Genomic DNA, 17,764 nt, shown 5'->3' on the forward strand with positions numbered 1-17,764 from the left:
CCAGATGACATAGGACCTAACTAACGCCCCCCCCCCCTACTATTACCAGAGAAATAAACGTTTATTCCTCTAAACAAAATCAAGTCATTAGATCATCCATCCCCACGATGCCCCCCTCTAGCCTACATCCCCATAACCCCAGACCCTGACTAGTGACTAGCCTACAAATGTACGTCCCACTCCCTAACTCAAAAATGTTAACCCTCCCCCCTTAAACCCCCCAATAACCTACTTTTTTTATATTTCCCTCGTCCCTGTCTAGCCTACTTTATCCCCCTCCCTGTCTGAAATGGATGATCCAAGGACCTGTTTTATACTTCTCTATACAATAAGCCCAAGATTATCAACCCTGAATTGTTACTCAGTTCCCTGTAATTAACATGTAAATGCCCTACGTTTAAACTATTTTAGTAACAATTTTCTTTTCACTATCTCTTAAACCCATGAAATCTTTTTCATGATAAAATCATTTTTCTTTAAAATTTGTTGTCTTTGTACATACACAGGTCATTAGAACTTCCGACTTTCGATGCCCCCCTCTAGCCTACTTCACCCCATAACCCCGGGCCCTGACTAGCCTACCATGATATATCCCACGTCCCTAAGTAAAATGTTGACCCTCCCCCCTTTACAACCCCCCTCTAACCTACTTTTTTTATTCCCTCTCCCTGGCTAGCCTAGCAAGTTCCCCTCACTGTCGTAGTCGGAAGTACAAATGACCTGTTCAATAACTTTCAAAAGATAACCTAAAAATCTTTCTGGTCTGTTTTTGTTCTCAACGAATTCCCTATAGCTAACAACCCCCCTCCCCCTCACTCTCACACACACAAACAACCATACATCTTCTTTTTTGATCCAAGCAAACATCATCTTCACTTCTTTTCTTGGGATCCGGAATATCTGAACATCAATATTATGGTCAGTAAATTTCAAGACGTGTATAATATAATTAACTAAAATTGCAACTAATATAAGGTTGTAATAAGACATAGATAGAAAACTAATTCATTAAATGAATTTTTAATTCATGCATATTTTTAATTTACAAATTTGCAATGTTATTTTGTCAACTGCAACAGTGGTTTCAACCAATGTTTCAACTTGATCACTTTGTTAACAAAAGGTTGAGATAATGAGTTGAGACAAGTAGTTGAGTATTGTCGCAATGGAGAGTAAAACTCTTATATGTACTTAGATATGATTTGTTCTTTGAGTCTGGAATACTTTTGTTATGGGGAGAACACTATCATCGCAAGAGATCTGAAGTCTCCATCAGTCAATCACTCAATATAGTTATTCATAATGGTTCCTAGACAAACATTTGTATGCTTCCTGTACAGTACTCGTGTCGTCTTAATGGTTAATACCTATACCACTAGTTAATATCAATATTATTAAATTAAAATTCAAAATGATAATAACTACTTACTTGCAACATCCATTGAGCTTAGAGACTTTGGAACTCTTGAAGAAGTTGGCTGGATTTTGGCTGAATTCTCATGCTTAGAATTTAAACTGTGTTGGTTCAAGGTTTGAATGTAGAATTACCTATTACAACCTACGAATGTTGCATTACACTAACAAATAGTGGAAAATGAAATAAATAGTACCTATAGAATCAGGATTTGCATATATATGATTTGATCAAAACTGCATGATGAAGATGACACACTGTTGGCGTTACTCACCATCTGACGATTTTCACAGCGCTGTCTTAGAATGGTATCATCCATAGGAGAGGCTACTTAGGTCTGTCATGAACGTTTCATTTTTAATTTCAGAATCCTTTCAACTTGGGTTTCTCTGGAAACAAATATGCACCAAATAAGTAAACTGTAAGAAGTCTTGTGTTAAGTCAAGTCAAGTCAAGTAAATCTTTATTCAGACATACAACAATGTGTACATGAATGTGTCTTAATCTTAAACTATAACTAACACTAAAACCATTTTACCGGATCCATTTATTTTTACATTATTACATGTTTATTTACATATTTGAAAATAGTGCAGTAAATTCTTCAAAATTATAAAACTCCACTAATTAGAATATTCTTAAGCTTTTTTTTTACTTATTTGTTTTCCTCATTTCTGATGCTACAAGGGAGAGAATTAATTAATACAAGCCCAATATAATCAGGGCTTTCTTTAAATTTTTCTTGTTTATGCTTTTTAATTATACAATTTTGTTTGTCTAGTATTGTACGTATGTCATAAGAAATATGGGAGTGTATATTTGAATAATAAACCACACGCAAAATTTCTTTACTGCAGAGGGGATATAGTCGTCTTAAAGTAAAAATACCGGAGCTAATTTTATTACATATTTTATCGACATTTGAGGTCCAATTTAGTGTACTGTCCAAGGTTAGACCTAAAAATTTGGTTTCACATGCAAAGTTTTCAAATATTTTTTCCCCAGACACTCAAATTTGATGAAGGTTGTTTTGTTTTCATTAAGTAAAAGGTTTTTTTCATAGTAATCTCCAAATAATTTTGAGCAAATCTTTCATATTTATTTCAAGAAGTTCAATAATCTTATCATGCATAGACATACTTATGTCATCTGCATACAAGCAGACGGCATTGTTTTCTACTCGGTCAGATAAATGTTTTGGCATCCCTCCCAAGTAGAATAGGAACAGGAACGGACCCAACACAGATCCCTGAGGAACAGAATACTTATCTTCCCTAACATTAGATCTAACATTGTACATCTTATTTCCATCCAAATACCCAATGTTAACAAACTGTTGGCGGCCCTCTAAATAAGATTTTATCCAACTCAGTTCTTTACCACTAATTCCATATGCTCTGAGTTTTTGCAGTAACATTAAATGATTCACGCTATCAAAAGCCTTAGACATATCTAAAAAGGCGCCAACAATATAATTGTCCTCATCCAACTTATGTAATACATTTTCAATATAAGAAATTAGAGCTGTAGTAGTAGATTTATTTTTTCTCTATTCATGCTATTCTTGATCTAATAAGTATTTATTTTCAAAATAATCTACTAGTTGAAAAAATAAACTTTTTTCAAATAGAAGATTTTTGACAAACTGATGATCTCTATCATCATGTTATAAAATAGTACAATTAATTTTATCTTCCCTAAAATACAGTCACACATACATACAACCTCTGCTGCATCTAGCATCCCGCCAAGCCACGGCCATCTGGTCAAGGTAATATCCTTTCAGCGCCATCATCAGTCGGGATTGGTTTTCTATGAATATAATGTGAAAAGGTATGGAGTTCCATAAGCAGCATGCTGTTACTAAAAATGATTTGTTATAAACAATTGTTCTATGATGAGGAATGCGAAGCGTAGACAAGCCAGAGTGGGTATCCCTTGTGCCTCTTTCATGCAAAAATTTAAAATTCTTTGCAAGACGATTTGGAATTCCAAGATTGATGGCTATGAGTAATGAAAAGTATTCATATTTTTTTGATGTCCTCCAATTTCAAAATTGATTTGTTAATATAATAGGGTGTGACATGGTCATCACGCCTAAGATTGAACAAGAATCGAACACAATAATTTTGTACTCGTAATTTTGTTGCCAAAGCCACAGTCATATCATTAACCACAGTGTTGCAGTAGTTGGAGTGTGGAAAAAGGAGTGATTTGACCAGTAAGAGTCAGGAACCACTCTTTAACAAGTGCTTACCACCGCGTCAGTCCAGTCCAATGTGCGGTTTAAAGTCAAACCAAGACTTTTTACTTTGTCCTGGTATTGCAAAGTGGTTCCGTTTACAGTGATTTTTTGTAAATAGTCCAAGTCCAATTTGTTGAGTAACTGTTGGCCTGAGTTGGCCTGTAACAGAAGAAGGATAAGGAGGGGGTGGAAGTTGAGAAGAAGAGAGCAGAGACATGAAAGATGAAGACAGTTGGTCCATGCTTGTGAAGAAGAAGAAAAACACATGGAGTAAAAGGACAGACCCTGCTCAGTTGAAGAATAGGGAGTCAGGGAGGCTGATTGCAATGGCTAGCCATTGGGCGATGGGATCGCCAACCCCTACGCCGAAAACCCTAGACATAAAAAGTTGCGTTTTGGTTTTATTCAAAAGGGTGGGAGTGCAGGGCCAAAAAGTGCCATTACTAGAAGTGTCATTGCCTTTGGTTTGTTGTGTAAGTCTGTAGATCAAGTTGACTCAGATGTCGAGTGGGTGACTAAGTACCCTAATGTTTTCAACGGTTTGGGAGTTGTAAAAGGTAATAAATACACCATTTAATTATCTGATGATGCCAAACAGTTTGCAGTATCTAGCCCTCGTCGCGTAGCTCTACTCTTAAAGGCTAACTGGACAATATGATTAAGACCGGTATTATTGTTCCTGTCACAGAAATAATTGACTGGAGTACGCTATGGTAGTAGCACCCAAAAAGGATGGTTCTATTTGACTTTGCGTTGATTACACAGAGTTAATAACAGCTCCGGAGCATTTCCAAAGAAAGATTATTAAGGCTATCGAGGGGTTGAAAGGGTGTTGTCAATTACCTTATAAACTACTTGATATGCTACTAAGAATATGTAAGACAAAGGCATTACTTAGAACAAGATCAATGTGTTTAAAGTGAAGTCATTGTATTTATAAGGTCATAGGTATGAGAATGGTCAAATAAAACCTAATCCACATAAGGTTTCTGCGATTAAAGCTATGCAATCTCCAAGGAATGTGAAGGAGTTGCAGTCTTTTCTTGGTATGGTGAACTACCTCATGAAATTCATTCCTCATTTGTTGAATCATGTAGTTCCACTTATAATTATACTTAATACAATTTACGAATAGATTTGGACTGATCAAAATCAGATGCAATTTGAGAACATCAAGAATCTAGCTACTGATGATGTGTCATTTGTCACATTTGACCCAGAGCTGCCTATAAGAATTTGTGCAGATTCATTAGGCCTTGGGATTGGTGGAGTATTGGATCAGTGGCTCAACAGAATTTGGCAGCCAGTTAGATTCATATCTCAAAGTCTCAGTGAAGTTGAATGGAGATATGATCAAATAGAAAAGGAGGCTTTGTCACAAACATGGGCTTGCAAATATCTTTCTCAATTTGTGTTAGGGTCTTTTAGACTTGATTACTGATCACTTACCGCTTCAAAATTCTTGGTGATAAGCCCATCACAGTCGTTCTGCCCATCTTGATAGGTTTCGAATGAGGTTGCTATCTTCAGCTTTGGTATCCATTACACAAAAGACAAAAACTTCTTTATTCCTGATATTTTATCAATGAACCCGATGGCTCTGAGGGATGAAGACAACACACTACTGTAGTCATATTTTAAACTAAATAGAAATTCATGTTTGTAAAGTAATGTCATACATTTTTGTCAAAATGATGTTTTGTAAAATACGTATTAAAGTGCAAAACTAAAATTATTTCTCCACCGGTAAAAGTTGTTTAATTTTTTTTGCCATTTATTATTAAATTCTACGTACATAACACAATGCCTTATCCTCCATAAAAACCTGATAAGTGTTTTAAATCACAATCTTTCCCTTACTAGTGCACACATTTATCATTGAACCAACACAGTTTAGCCGAATAATCCAGCCAACTTCGTGAAAAATACTTACCTTAATAGTGCTGATTATACTTGGATAATTCAAATATAAAAAGTTATAAGGGTAGTACAAACCTCTTGGAGTGCTCCAGGTATCCTTTTCTCAGTTTCTTGACTTCAGACTTGTCACACCACTAGTCATGACGATGATCTTCTAATCTTGTCCTTTTCTAACATCTTTTCTACCAGTGTCTTGACTCGTAAAATGTAGATCCAGATGACATAGGACCTAACTAACACCCCTCCCCCCCTACTATTACTAGAGAAATAAACGATTATTCCTCCAAAAAGAATCAAGTCATTAGATCATCCATCCCCACGATGCCCCCCTCTAGCCTACTTCCCCATAACCCCAGACCCTGACTAGCCTACAAATGTACGTCCCACGCCCTAACTCAAAAATGTAAACCCTCCCCCCTTAAACCCCCCCAATAACCTACTATTTTTTTATGTTCCCTCGTCCCTGTCTAGCCTACTTTATCCCCCTCCCTGTCTGAAATGGATGATCCAAGGACCTGTTGTATACTTCTCTATACAATAAACTCAAGATTATCAACCCTGAATTATTACTTAATTCCCTGTAATTAAACATGTAAATGCCCTACTTTTAAAGTATTTTAGTAACAATTTTCTTTTGCACTATGTCTTAAACCCATAAAATCTTTTTCATGATAAAATCATCTTTCTTTAAAATTTGTTGTCTCTGTACATACACGGGTCATTAGAACTTCCGACTTTCGATGCCCCCCTCTAGCCTACTTCACCCCATAACCCCGGGCCCTGACTACCCTACCATGATATATCCCACGTCCTAAGTAAAATGTTGACCCTCCCCCCTTTACAACCCCCCTCTAACCTACTTTTTTTTATTCCCTCTCCCTGGCTAGCCTAGCAAGTTCCCCTCCCTGTCGTAGTCGGAAGTACAAATGACCTGTTCAATAACTTTAAAAAGATAACCTAAAAATCTTTCTGGTCCGTTTTTGTTCTCAACGAATTCCCTAGCTAACAACCCCCCACCCCCCCCCCCCTCAAACCCACACGCACTAACAACCATACATCTTCTTTTTTGATCCAAGCAAACATAATCTTCTTTTCAGGGAATCTGGAACATCTGAACATCAATCTTTTGGTTAGTAAAAGTTTCAAGATGTCTGTAAAGTTAAAGTTAATAACTAAAATTGCAAGTAAGATAAGGTTCTAATAAGACAGAGATAGAAAATTAATTCATTACATTATTTTTTAATTGGTGCACATTTTTAATTTACAAATTTGCAATGTTATTTTGTCTAAATGGACAAATCAAATATAAAAAGTTATAAGAGTTAGTCTTTTACAAACCTGTTGGAGTACTCCAGGTAACCTTTTCTCAGTTTCTTGACTTCAGACTTCTCACTATGCTGTCATGATGATCATCTTCTAATGTTTTTCACTTCTATCGTCTCTTTTGCCAGTGTTTTGACTCTTCAAATGTAGATCCAGATGACATAGGACCTAACTAACACCCCTCCCCCCCCCACTATTCCCAGAGAAATAAAGGATTATTCCTCCAAAAAGAATCAAGTCATTAGATCATCCATCCCCATGATGCCCCCCTCCAGCCTACTTCCCCATAACCCCAGACCTTGACTAGCCTACAAATGTACGTCCCACGCCCTAACTCAAAAATGTAAACCCTCCCCCCTTAAACCCCCCCCCCCCCAATAACCTACAATTTTTTTATGTTCCCTCGTCCCTGTCTAGCCTACTTTATCCCCTCCCTGTCTGAAATGGATGATCCAAGGACCTGTTTTATAGGCCTACTTCTTCAAACAATGAACCTAAAATTAACAACCCTGAATTGTTTTAAAATTCCCTTTAATAAACATGTAAATGCCCTATGTTTTAAATGTTTTAATAACAATTAATTACCCTTGCACTGATGTAAATTTCTTAAATGGACCCAAAATCTGTTTCATGATAAATAAAACCATGTTGCTTTAAAATTTTTTGCCTACATACAGGTCATTAGAACTGACTTTCGATGCCCCCCTCTAGCCTACTTCCCCATAACCCCGAGCCTTGACTAGCCTATTATGATATATCCCACGTCCCTAAGTTAAATGTTCAAACCCTCCCCCCTTTACAACCCCCCTCTAACCTACTTTTTTTATTCCCACTCCCTGGCTAGCCTAGCATGTTCCCCTCCCTGTCGTAGTCGGAAGTACAAATGACCTGTTTGTGAAAAGATAGCCTAAAAATCTTTCTGGTCCGTTTTTGTTCTCTTCGAGTTCCCTAGCTAACAACCCCCCCCCCCCCCCCGCACACTCACACACACACACCCATACATCTTCCTTTTCTTTCATCAACATCATCTTCGTTTCATGGAATCCGGAGCATCTGAACATCAATATTGTGGTTAGTAAAAGTTTCAAGATTTGTATAAAATATAAAATTAACTATAATTTTAATTTGATAAAGTTGTGTAACAAGACAACTAGAATATTAATTTATTATGTATTGGTTTTTATTTTGTGCATTATTGTAATTTTAAAATGTATGCAATGTTATTTGTCAACTGCAACAGTCGTTTCAACATTGCTTTGAATATCACTTTATATTAACAACTGGTTTATACAATGAGCTGAGGCAAGTAGTTGAGTATTGTCGCAATGGAGAGTAAAGTCTCCGAAAACTTTAAACCTGACTATGCACTTTGTTCTTCTTGATGATTTGTTCTTCAAGTCTGGAATACTATTTTATGGGGAGAAAAGTCTCATCCCAAAGGATCTGAGGTCTCCAATCTGTCAATCACTCAATATTCAATTGATAAGGGTTGTTAGACAAACATTAGTTTTCTGGCTGGTAATTTAAAAAACTAAAATAATTTGTTGATTATTCGGTTCTTTAAATACTTTGTTAGTATTTTGAAAATTCTTTCTTTAAAGGTATATTACTAGTAAATATCAATAATATTAAAACGATAATAGCTACTTACTTGCAACATCCATCCGTTGAGCTTAGAGACTTGGAAACTCTTGAAGTTGGCTGGATTTGGGCTAAATTCTTGTGCTTAGAATTTAAACTGTGTTGGTTCAAGGCTTGAATGGAGAATTACCTTTTACAACCTATGAGCATTTTACTATACAACCAATTGAGGGAAATTAAATATTATGTAGAATTACTAAAGCCTTAGTAGCAATCTGTGGTGTTCATTAGTTAACAACAAGAAACTTTTTTTGCTGTTCATTAGTAGTTACCTGGGTTGGAACAGTAACGGTTGTAAACGTTAATAAATTTTTCTACCACAAAGCTGTAAACTATAATATTCTTTAGATTTTTTCAATTGGTACCGGTAATTAAGATTTGGAATGGTAAGTTAACTCACATTTTGCAAACATTAAATCAAAACAAACTTAGCAAATACGCCTGGAAATTTGCTTTGATTAACTCTTCGTCCAAAAATAGGCTCAAATGTTAAGGTAAAGTAAGAATATTTTTTACTATTTGTAACAGATTAGTCAGCAACCACCCCGCGCCAGAATTATATGATCATAACAGTGCTATCGAAATGTTTGTAGCATGTTTATGTCCGTGATGTGGTTGTTTTAATTATGTTTGATGAGTTGCAACCTTTAGAAATGTTTTCTTTACATCAAAAAATAATATGATTATATTATATTCTTATATATTATTATAAGCTACTGAGCAATCTGAATAAGTTTTAGACTATTTGACAGAGATACCTAACAAATTGTTATGTCTTAGCAAATAGCTCAGGGGCTAGAAACATGAATATTTATATGGTGATTTATTAGCTGTGAAATGAAATTAGATTGATTACAACAACATAATATTATAACAATTGAAATATCAGAGTATAATGACGACAAGTACTGAGAAATTATAAACATTCGTCAATAGATTTATCGGCATACAGTTTTATATCCTCCCAATTCATGTGCTATCTTAATATTTTCAGATAATCTGAATATTTTAAGATATGTGTTTAGATGGTATTGACAATTTCAATATCTACTTTAAACTGTCGGGCTAATGCTAATACAGGGCCTTCCCTAGGGTTGGCGGCGCCCGGAGCAAACGTGGTCACAGCGCCACCTCCCGCCCAGCAGTAATAGTCACATTCGCATATTTTAATACAATGTTAATACAAATAGCAGCTGTGCGGCACCCGGGGCAGCTTGCCCCGGCTGCCCGCCCCTTTGGACGGCCCTGGGCTAGTATGATTTTATCAAAACTGCATGATGAAGATGAGATGACACACTGTTGAGGTTACTCACCATCTGACGATTTTCACATAGCTGTCTCAGGTAATATCCATAGAAGAGGCTACTTAAGACTATCATGCATCCTTCATTTTTAATTTCAGAATCCTTTCAGCCTGTGTTTCCCTGGAAACAAATATGCACCAAATTAGTAAATGGTAATAAGTCTTATGTTTTAAATTTCTTTCTCATCTGTTTTGCAGGCGATACAATTTGTGAACCGTATACAAAATTAAATGAAATGTTTATTTGTCACATAGAATTAACATAATTGGGGATACATCACCAGTAAAAATATGACATGTCAGATTCTCACAACAAAATACATTATATTATATATTTTATTTCATTGTAGTTAGTAATATATTAAAAAATAAGGTCAGAAGTTTAAAATAAACCAAAAGAATGACATTAGTTGTTACAAAAAAAAAATCATGAACTGAATAAGGACAAAGTAGTTCCAAATGTTCCCTAAGTATTTTTTTTTAAATATCCATCTTTTCTGTCGATTTGATTTTGTTAGGGAGGTTGTTGAATAGCTTCCTACCCATATACAAAGGAGCTTTCTCATAAATAACTGTTCTATGGATAGGAACTGAAGAGTGTTTCTATGTCGAGTGTTATAATGGATGTTGGTGATTTTTTGATGAGAATGAGGTCAAGTGCTTTTTAACAAATATACATAGTCGATATATATACACAGCATGAATTGTTAATAGTTTCAAATGTACAAACAGAGGACGACAAGCAGTACGAGGTGCAGTGTCAGTTAAAACTCTGATGGCCTTTTTTTGACGAATAAAAAACCCATCTATGATCGTAGAGCTGCCCCAAGAAATAATGCCATAGCAAGCCCTGGACATAAAATAGGAATAGTAAACAGTCAAAGCAGCATTTAGTTTTGAAGATGACCCTTAATCCAAACAAAGCTTTGGCTAACGATTTAGTCACCTAAAATTGATGTTCTGTCCATTTTAAATGTTCATCCATATACAAACCCAGAATTTTTTTGTTTTCTGAAGCATTGATTTGTTCCCCAGAATCCAAGCTGATGGTTACCTTTTCTGTATTTAACTGTGGATTGTGAAAATGAAGTGTGTTTTTTTTTACAGTTGAGATGAAGACCATTTTGTTTTAACCAAAGTTCTATTTTGTTCAAATTTTCCGATGCTTTGATAGACGCTAGGGCAACAGATGGGGCTTTGACCAACACTGTGGTGTCATCGGCAAATTGTATGATTCTGGAATTCAATGTGGCAGCTAGATCATTTATGTAGAGAATAAAAAGAAGAGGTCCAACTTTAGGTCTCCTATACATACTGATACTGATACTGATGATACCTGGGGGGAAGCTTAGACTGTGACCTGAAAGATCTATTGTGTCCTCCAAACTAGTCTCCAGTCTTTGCCTTGAGAACCTCCTCCAGTCCTAACTCCTTAATGAATTTCAGAGTCCTAACTTTCAGACTACTAACTAATTACAGACTAATTTAACTAATTTCAGAGGGTTCTAACTTGGAAAATCTCCAACTGCTACTAAGTGCATTCCCAAGCTCTTGGCTCTCTTTTGCCCAATTGTATCCTGCATCACATTCAGCCAATAGTTTTCTGGGTGTTTCTTCCCCTGATTGGCAGGATCGGCAGTCACATTCCTAAATGATGTAATTTTTTTGTCAGTAACCTCTGAGCCTACAATGTCCAATTAGAAAACCTGTTAACATTCTCAAACAGTTCTTACTCATGGGTGTGCCCCTTGAGTCCCCCTTTTTCCTTTCTAGGCACCGGTTTGTCCTGTGCTGCTGATGCTTTCCTTTCATCCACTTTCTTCCTGGCTTCATCAGGTTCCAGCCCTGTTCTAAGAAACGTAGGTACCAGCCTGTACCGCTCAGCCCAACTCTATGAGGATCGTTCCTTTCTACCAGGTTCTCCTGGTTTCAGGTAGCTCTTCAAAGGTTGGGGTTATTTTACCCCCCTTTCCATGACTTGCTATACTAGCCTGCTATCTAGGGATCTGAAGTCGACCTGGTATCCTGCAGGTACCGTTCAGACACCATACATAAGAGGCCTGGTGCCATCCACCCCTCAAAATGGTCCACCTAACACCTTGGATTGGTCTGTAACTGAAGAAGGAAAATGAGGGGACGGAATTTGGGAGAAGAAGAGAGCAGAGACAGAAAGATAAAGACAGTTGGTCCATGCTTGGGAAGAAGAGAAACATGAGTGAAAGGTCAAACCCTGCTCAGCTGAAGATAAGGGAGTCAGGGAGGCTGATTGCAATGGCTAGCCACTGGGCGATGGGATCGCCAACCCCTACGCCGAAAACCTTAAACCTAAACAGTTACGTTCGCCCTTTTGACTTGATTAATGATCACTTACCGCTTCCAAATTTCTGGTGATCATAATAAGCCCCATCAACAGCTGCCTGTCTTTAGAGGTTTCGAATGAGGTTACTATCTTCAGCTTTGGTATCCATTACAAAAAAGACAAAAACTTCTTTATTCCTGATACTTTATCAATGAACCCGATGGCTCTGAGGGATGAAGACAACACACAACTGGAGTCATATTTTAAACTAAATATAAATTCATGTTTGTCAAGTAATGTCATCCATTTCCGTCAAAATAATGTTTTGTAAAATACGTATTAAAGTGCGAAAACTATAATTATTTCTCCACCCGTAAAAGTTGTGTTTAAATTTTTTTTTACAATTATAATTAGATCCTACGTACATAACACAATGCCTTATCCTCCATAAAAACCTGATAAGTGTTTTAAATCACAATCTTTCCCTTACTAGTGCACACATGTATCATTGAACCAACACAGTTTAGCCAAATAATCCAGCCAACTTCCTGAAAAATACTTACCTTAATAGTGCTGATTATGCTTAATGGGTAATTCAAATATAAAAAGTTAAAAGGTTAGTACAAACCTCTTGGAGTGCTCCAGGTATCCTTTTCTCAGTTTCTTGACTTCAGACTTGTCACACCACTGTTATGACGATCGTCTTCTAATGTTGTCCTCTTCTAACATCTCTTCTATCAGTGTCTTGACTCTTCAAATGTAGATCCAGATGACATAGGACCTAACACCCCTCCCCCCTTATGCTTTCCAGAGAAATAAAGGATTATTCCTCCAAACGGAATCAAGTCATTAGATCATCCATCCCCACGATGCCCCCCTCTAGCCTATTTCCCCATAACCCCAGACCCTGACTAGCCTACCAATATACGTCCCACTCCCTAACTCAAAAATGAACCCTCCCCCCTTAAACCCCCCAATAACCTAATTTTTTTAAGTTCCCTCGTCCCTGTCTAGCCTACTTTATCCCCCTCCCTGTCTGAAATGGATGATCCAAGGACCTGTTATTAAAATATTTTAGTAACAATTTTCTTTTCCCTATGTCTTAAACCCATAAAATCTTTTTCATGATGAAATCATATTTCTTTAAAATATTTTGCCTTTGTATATTCACAGGTCATTAGAACTTCCGACTATCGATGCCCCCCACTAGCCTACTTCACCCCATAACCCCAGGCCCTGACTAGCCTACCATGATACATCCCACGTCCCTAAGAAAAAAGTTCAAACCCTCCCCCCTTTACAACCCCCCTCTAACCTACTTTTTTTTATTCCCTCTCCCTGGCTAGCCTAGCAAGTTCCCCTCCCTGTCGTAGTCGGAAGTACAAATGACCTGTTCAATAACTATGAAAAGATAACATAAAAATCTTTCTGGTCCGTTTTTGTTCCCAAGAAATTCCCTAGCTAACAAACCTACCCCCTTACTCTCACACACACAAACAACCATACATCTTCTTTTTTGATCCAAGCAAGCTTCATCTTCTTTTTTGATCCAAGCAAACTTCATCTTCTTTTCATGGAATCCGGAACATCTGAACATCAATAATATGGTCAGTAAGTTTCAAGATGTGTATAAAATTAACTAATATTGCCACTAATATAAGGTTGTAATAAGACAGAGATAGAAAATTAATTCTTTAAATTAGAGTTTGATTCGTGCATTTTTTTTAATTTACAAATTTGCAATATTATTTTGTCAATTGCAACGGTGTTTTAACCAAAGTTTCAACTTGATCCCTTTTTGTTAACAACAGGTTGAGATAATGTTTTGAGGCAAGTAGTTGACTATTGTTGCAATGGAGAGTAAATTTTTACTATGTACTTAGTATGATTTGTTTTTTGAGTCTGGAATACTTTTGTTATGGGGAGAACACTATCATCGCAAGGGATCTGAAGTCTCCATCAGTCAATCACTCAATATAGTTATTTATAATGGTTCCTAGACAAACATTTGTATGCCTCCTGTACAGTACTCGTGATATCTTAAAGGAATACACTAGTTAATGTCAATAATATTAAATTAAAATTTAAAATGATAATAACTACTTACGTGCAACATCCATTGGGCTTAGAGACTTTGAAACTCTTGAAGTTGACTGGATTTTGGCGGAATTCTCATGCTTAGAATTTAAACTGTGTTGGTTCAAGGCTTAAATGTAGAATTACTTATTATCATACAACCTTAATCGTGGGAAATGAAATAAGACTTTTTTATACTCCCAACTAGCAGAGTACCCGTCCTTCGTACGGGGTTGGAATATAAGTATAAAATGCTTATTGCAGTTATACTCAAGCTTTGCGATTGCAATGGGTGGAGGACACAGTTTGATAAAATTTGCTTTTTTTAAATTTACAGTATTCTATAGTATTACACATCTACCATAGCCATAATGTTCTACCATTTTACCTAAACAATAGAGAAAAATAAATTATCAATTCGCAAAATATCACAAATTATTCATGAAATGAAAAACATATACATAACTGTAAACAATCCTACTTTGACAGTTCTCATTGCAAATCACAGTTTTTTGTTGCTGCTTAGTTCTAATTTGCTGTTTTCATAAATGCAAAAAAAAATATAGTGCTGCACCCTGTTGGTAAATCTTATAACTTTTTAATGCTTTTCCATATCATAGAACCAACTTTTTTTGTTGAAACAGCTGACTAAATTCTTTAATTCGCTTTAAATATGAATACTCATAAGGTTAACATGGGGAATTACAGAGCCACTGGGGCGGAGCCCGAAAGGATTTTTGAGATAAGAATATGCCTATATGTTAATCGGGAATGTAAGCTATCATCATGCCAAATTTCAGCCCAATCCGTCCAGTGGTTTATGCGTGATTGAACTTCAAACAAACAAACAAACAAACAAACACACAAACTTTCACATTTATAATATTAGTAAGATACTTGTGCTATATTAATGTTTTCACATATGTTTTTAGATTAGTGTAGTGACAATTTTAATATGTACTTTAAACTGTCGGGCTACTACTATGATTTGATCAAAACTGCATGATGAAAATGAGATGGCACACTGATGACGTTACTCACAATATGAAGATTTTCACAGCTCTGTCTTAGGTAATATCCGTAGAAGAGACTACTTACAGCTGGCTGTCAGGCATCTTTCATTTTTAATTTCTGAATCCTTTCAAACCAGTGTTTCCCTGAAACAAATAATACCATATTAGTTAATAGTAACAAATCTTATGATGTAGATGATTTCTTACTCATCTGCTAATTCACCAACCCTTATAGATAGTTTAAAAGAACCCTTACTTTTTGTTTTTATTGAGATAGAATTTTAAACGAATATCTTATAATCTGTTATTTTTCACCCTCATAACAGTTTAAGGGCAACAACCTTCTTTCTAGAATTAAATCATCAGCTTCATACCACTACTCCCACCATGAGGCTCAGAATGTTTGAGAAGGCGTCTCTACCAAACCAACACCGGAACAATGTTCGGCGGACATCACAAATGTCCGTCAAACACTGTTCGACAAACATGTTTGGTGGGGACGCGGCTTTAAAAAATTATGTCTTTATTTACACCTTTGATTGTCGAAAGTAGTTTCTCTGAATCAATACCTAGTTAAAATAATAATCTTTTATAGTGATCATAATATTATAAATTGTGAACAATATTATATTAAGATTATATTATTATTATATTATATTTGGGATTTATTATAAACCCAAACGTTAAGACTCAAAATGAAATTTAGGTTTTTTGCCTACTGAAATGAATATAAGTTTTTTTTTTTGCAATTGTCTTAACCAGTTAAATAACCAGCCGAATGTAATTAGAATATTTGCTCACCTACATTGGTTATTCGATATTCCATGTTATTTTATACAAGATGAATATTTTCTGGTCTAGTTAATTTGCTTGTCAAAGATGTATTTGTTAGTGTAATCCATGGAAACAATAATAAAAAGTAGTAAACAAAAATAAAATCTATAATATAAAAGGCAAAGCCCTCACTGACTGACTGACTGACTCACTCACTCACTCACTCACTCATCACTAATTCTCCCACTTCCCACTTACCTAGGAGGCTGAAATTTGGTACACTGATTCTTTAGGCATTAAATAGGAAAACTAAGTGGTTTTTATTCTGATCGGACTCTCGGGCTACGCCCCAGTGGCTCTGGAGTTTCCCATGTTAACCTAATGAGTACTCATATTTAAATGGAATTAATGAATCATAACAGCTGTTTCAATGAAACAAGTTGGTTCTATTCTATGATGTTCAATAGCATTAAAGTTACAAGGATTACCAACAGAGTGCAGCACTATTATTTTTTTTAATATTTGACGACAGCTAATTTGAAACCCAAAGGTGAGTGAGCGTAGCGAACGAGCTAACCCGAAGGCAAGTGAGCGCAGCGAACGAGCTCCAACCGTAAAGGTGAGTGAGCGTAGCGAACGAACTTCAACCAGGACGTGTGAGTGCAGCGAACGAGCTCCAACCTAAAAAGGTGAGTGAGCGTAGCGAACAAACTTCAACCAGGACGTGATTGAGCCATGCGAACGAGCTCACGTATGAAGTTAAACGGGGCAAAGCCCGCGGGTACGCTAGTAAATATATAAAACAAGTGTTGTTCTGTTGAATGGAAAGGGCCTCTGAATTAACTGCTATGCACGGTTGCATCTATTCAACACAATCACTCTATTCATTATGTGCTTACTAATATTAACATTATATTAGAAAATGTATCTCATTTACTAAAAAGATTTAATATATTACTATTACAACTCAGTATTGACATATTAACCTGCCGTTGGTCAATGCGAGTGCAGTCGTGCTGTACCAAATGGTATCGTACTCTAATAATACTTCATGTGTAATCAAAGAAATAGCTTTACCGTTACAGATAGTAATGGTAATATTTTCCCTAGCCAGCAGATTAACGCGGTTGATATAGTAGCGAGGCTCTCGACGGATGGGAAGTAAGAAACATAGGATACACTTCATGGTACCCCCTTGGCTAGCTCTAGTGCTGGTGTCTAGGGCAAAGTCCCACACCGCCTCCTCGCCCTTATATACTAAAATGCTCACGGTTGAGGAAAACCCTGTACCCTGTGTGATAGGAATATCCACACAGTGCTCGCCAGTCGGGCTACTACTATGATTTTATCAAAACTACATGATAAAAATGAGATGACACACTGTTGACGCTACTCACCATCTGACGATTTTCACAGCGCTGTCTTAGTTACTATAGAAGAGTTTACTTCTGTCAGGCATCATCCATTTAATTTCAGAATCCTTTAAACCTGTTTCCCTGGAAACAAATATGTACCAAATTTGTTAATAGTAAGAAGTCTTATGTTATAAATTATTTCTATCTCATTAGCTTTTGCAGGCGATACAAATCACAAACACTATACATAAATACATAAATTGCGTTTCGGCTTTATTGAGACAGAATTTTCAACAATTATCGTATAATCTGTTATTTTTCACCTGTTTTTTTCCCTGCGTAAAAACGTAAACCTAGCATTGAGAGTAACACGGTTGATATTGTAGCGAGGCTCTCCACAG

The 17,764-nt window shown here is 36.3% G+C and overlaps 1 protein-coding gene across 1 annotated transcript in view; it reads left to right on the forward strand.

The window, feature by feature from the left end:
* Positions 1 to 17,764, forward strand: part of LOC128994744 (nitric oxide-associated protein 1) — a 116,909-nt gene that overhangs the window by 90,375 nt on the left and 8,770 nt on the right. The window lies entirely within an intron of this gene.

This window comes from Macrosteles quadrilineatus, unplaced genomic scaffold (assembly GCF_028750875.1).
Source record: "Macrosteles quadrilineatus isolate MER2022 unplaced genomic scaffold, UCM_ALF_1.0 Scaffold_5__1_contigs__length_97177068, whole genome shotgun sequence".
Classification (NCBI taxonomy): Eukaryota; Metazoa; Arthropoda; class Insecta; order Hemiptera; family Cicadellidae; genus Macrosteles; species Macrosteles quadrilineatus.